We start from the raw sequence: 4,564 nt of genomic DNA on the forward strand, positions 1-4,564 counted from the left end.
GCAGCCAATCTTTATAACATTGCGGAGCCTAGTGGCTATACTGCTGGGTCCCCATGAAGGAAGCTTGCAGAGGGCAATCAATGTAATTAGAAGAGAATTTAATTAGTCCAATGCATTGGGGCCATTTGCTCACACAGGAGAAGAAGCAGTAGTGAATGCACTTGGACAGAAGCCTATATACAGTTTGAACAGGGCAGGTGTTTTTAGCAATAAACTGGTCTGTTTGCATTGATGGGCTGTGGGAGACCCTCTAACAGGGAGCTATCTGCTGTCAGATGGTTCCATATGTCTGACAACCCATGGTTTTTCTTGGAACCCTGTGTCTTCACCCTTTTGGGAAAGGGAGGGACCCTGTGGTTTTTCTTGGGACTGTGTGGCCTCACCCTTCTGGGAAGGGAGGGTCTCAGGGAGTAATTTTCCACTGACATGGACTTTATAACATAAGAGTTAACCAGGTGATATTGGTTTTAAAGACATTGAATTATTTGTACTGTTGGAGTTTGGTTTTGCCTTATGCAAATTATGGTTGTGTCTGTGTCTTTACTTGTGAAATTAAAAAAGTACTTAATTTTGATACTGTAAGAACACTCATTTGAACAATTTTTAACTTCTCTTAAAAAAAAATGGAGGTGCTTCAGTGTCCTGGTGCAGCTAGCCATGTTTTGTGCGTCCAGCCAAGATGCCTGAGGAAACCCAGACCCAAGACCAACCAGTGAAGAAGGAGAAGGTCAAGACCTTTGCCTTTCAGGCAGAAATTGCCCAGGTAATGTTCTTGATCATCAATACTTTTTACTCGAACAAAGAGATCGTTCTGAGGGAGCTCATTTCCAATTCATCAGATGCTCTGGATAAAATCAGATACAAGAACTTGACAGACCCTAGTAAACTCAACTCAGGGAAGGATCTGAACATTAATTTCATTCCCAACAAACAAGATTGAACCCTCACTATTGTGGATACTGAAATTGGAATGACCAAGGCTGACTTGATCAATAACCTTGGCACTATTGCCAAGTCAGGCACCAAAGACTTCATGAAGGCTTTGCAGGCTTGTGCAGATATCTCTATGATTGGCCAGTGTGGTGTTGATTTTTACTCTGCATATTTGGTTGCTGAGAAAGTGACTGTCATCACAAAGCACAATGAGATAATGAGCAGTATGTCTGGGACTCCTCAGCTGGGGGGGGGGGGATTCTTCACAGTGAGGACTGACACAGCTGAACCAATGGGTTGTGGAACAAATGTTATCTTGCATCTGAAAGAAGATCAAACTGAATATTTGGAGGAAAGGAGAATAAACGAGATTGTGAAGAAGCATTCTCAGTTCATTGGCTATCCCATTACTCTCTTTGTAGAGAAAGAATGTGATAAGGGAGTCAGTGATGATGAGGCTGAAGAAACGGAAGAGAAAAAGGAAGAGAAATAAAAAGAGAAAAAGGAGTCTGATGGTAAGATTGAAATAGAAGATGTTGGTTCTGATGAAGAAGAATTAGAAGAGAAGAAGGAAGGTGACAAGAAAAAGAAGAAGATAAAGGAAAAGGACATTAATGAAGAAGAACTCAACAAAACAAAGCTGATTTGAACCAGAAATCTTGATGACATTACTAATGAAGAATATGGAGAGTTCTGCAAGAGCTTAACCAATGATTGGGAAGAACACTTGGCAGTGAAGCCAAGACCTTGGTGTTTGTTGCCAAAGAAGGACTGGAACTTCTAGAAGATGAACAGGAAAAGAAGAAACAGGAAGAGAAAAAGACAAAATTTGAGAACCTCTGTAAAATTATGAAAGATATTTTGGAGAAAGTGGTTGAAAAGGTGGTTGTGTCAAACCAATTGATGACATCCCCATGCTGTATTGTCACAGGAACATATGGATGGACAGCAAACATGGGGAGAATCATGAAAGCTCTAACCCTCAGAGACAACTCAACAATGGGTTACACGACAGCAAAGAAACACCTGGAAATAAATCCTGATCACTCCATTATTGAAACCTTAAGGCAAAAGGCAGAGGCTGACAAGAATGATAAGTCTGTGAAATATCTCGCCATCTTGCTGTATGAAACTGCACTCCTGTCTTCCAGCTTCAGTCTGGAAGATCCCCAGACCCATGCTAACAGGAATGACAGGATGATCAAGCTTGGTCTAGGTATTGATGAGGATGATCCTACTGTAGATGATACCAGTGCTTCTGTAACTGAAGAAATGCCACTCCTGGAAGGAGATCATGACACATCACAACACATGGAAGTGTAGAAGAAGCTAAGGTGGGAGGAGTAAGGAGAGGAAGAGGAGGAGTAAAGAGAAAGAGGAGAAGGAAGCAGAGGAGCTAGGAGAGGATGAGAGAGGGAAACATGGAGGCAGATGTCCCCGTGTCTCTAGCAGTAAAAGGCAGTTGGTATATCTAGGTTGGGTATTAGGTTACACTTCTGATTGTATGGGCATCTTGTTATTGATCATTACCAAATATATAAAGCCTTTGGATAATCTAAGCATTAGGGTCTCATTTGTACCAAGCCCATGTGGATGGTGAGATGGTCTTGGCAATGCCCAGCCTTGCAGAGACAGCGTGGAAGATTGGCAGAGCGTCTCGTGGGTGGCAGGGCTGGTGTTTCTGGCTGTCAGTTTCTAGCTATGGTGTGCACATAACCTCTGGCCACACAACATGGTGGCTGAGCTAGGCAAAGCCAAGCTGCAGCTTAGATAGTTGGCCTGACCAGTGGCTGTTTTTAAAATATCACCCTCAACATGGAGGAAGTAGACTAAGCATCGCCAGAACAATGTGTTTGATGCTTGCCTTCATTCCTTCTAATAATATATTTTCCACAATTTTTGTTTATTTTTGTTATCATTTGAAACATCTATATGGCATGAAAACTAAGTTTATTTTTGTTATCATTTAAAACATCTATGTGGCATGAAAACTAAGGGGAAGATAAAATTTCTATGTGTGATACTGTGATACTATAGGTTTGACTCAAGAGGTTGATAGAATATTTGTTGTAAGACGTAATGTAACCTACTGTTAATGTTAACTTTGTGGTCTGAAGTGTTTAGCTGTTGAGCTGGATTCCTTAGTAGACCAAATTAAGATGGCTTAAGTTACATCTTAAAAATTTCATTCAATGTAGTTAATTCTGCAAGTTCTAGTCTTAGAAGTAAACACAAGTTAAAACAATTTGACAGAGGAATTCCCCAAGTGGCTTGTTTTCCAATGTACAGAGAACAAAACCCTGTCTCCCTAGGTTTTGAAACTGAGCAAGGCTTGTGAATGGAAATAATAGTGCCCAATCACATTCTGCTTTAAAAGGTAAATACAGATGAGATTTAAAAAAAAAAAAAGAAATAAAGAAAAATTTGTTTTACAAAAAATTTAAATTTAAAAAACTGAATATTTTAAAAATAGTTTTTTAAAAAATATTTAAGTTTATAAAGCTAGGAGACATTTTAAACTTTGTATTTTATTATGATGTCTTTAGTAATATATGATTTTGATCAATAGATAAATAAACGGCTAAAATTTAGAGCCACAGCTAGGAGTACCAATCATTAAAACACAAGAGACTGAGATATTTCTATCTTTTAATAGAGCAAGTCAGAGATGTAAGCAGTCTGGTAAAGGGTTCTCAACCTATGAGTTCTGACCCTTTGGAGGTCAAAAGATCCTTTCATAGGGTTAGCCTAGGGCCACCTGCATGTCAGATGTTTGCATTGCAATTTATAAAATGGCAAAATTGCAGTTGTGAATTATCAGTGAGAATGAGTTTATGGTCAGGAATCACTGTAACATGGGAAACTGCGTTGAAAGGTCATAGTATTGGAAAAGTTGAAAACCACTGACTTAGGGAATGTTTCTCCACACCTACGAGCTATTCAGGCTTAAAATGTATGTCTAACCTCTTTTGTCTTTGTGAGCTTTGTTAAGGTTTAACTATTTTTGATAAACTGAGTCATATAAGAAACTTACATTCTGTAGTGGTATAATATAAAAAGATCAGAAATCTTCTCTTTTTCTTTGTAGATCATGTGTATGGTTTTATCTTTATGCTAAAAGACATTCAATTTTAAAGAAATTGGTATTTTCTTTTAAGGCTAAAGTTAACAGAGACAAAGCTGTAAAATAAAAAATCCTATAAAAGCTAATATATTATTGTAGACTGTTAATAATAATTAAAACATGTAAGTTAAGTGTCACCTTGAAAAAGACCAAATTCTTTAATGTGTTCAGAACTATACTTGTAGTCATGCTAAGTACTAATGTAATTCATTATAAGAAAAAATTTACTCAGCCTCCTGTATATGTTTTCAAGGTATAGCTTAATGTAAGAAAAAAAACAAGAGTTGTTTAGCTCATATGAACTTAATAGATAATGGTCATCAAACTTGTCAAAGATCTGCTGAATATGGCATTTAAGATGTTTAAGCTTACCGTGACAGATAGAGACTCCAACTCCTAGTAGTGACCTTCTAGGATTTCTACCAAGATGGTTCATAACAGTAATGATTTCATGTGGATTGTGAAAACACTAACTAATGTAGAGGACTGTTTCAAATGCCTAGCCTG

At 38.0% G+C, this 4,564-nt stretch overlaps 1 pseudogene; it reads left to right on the forward strand.

Moving 5' to 3' along the window:
- The first annotated feature begins 673 nt into the window (after positions 1-673).
- LOC117724933 (heat shock protein HSP 90-alpha pseudogene) lies at positions 674-2,256 on the forward strand (annotated as a pseudogene).
- Positions 2,257-4,564: the final 2,308 nt, after the last annotated feature.

Source organism: Arvicanthis niloticus, chromosome 1 (assembly GCF_011762505.2).
Source record: "Arvicanthis niloticus isolate mArvNil1 chromosome 1, mArvNil1.pat.X, whole genome shotgun sequence".
Classification (NCBI taxonomy): domain Eukaryota; kingdom Metazoa; phylum Chordata; class Mammalia; order Rodentia; family Muridae; genus Arvicanthis; species Arvicanthis niloticus.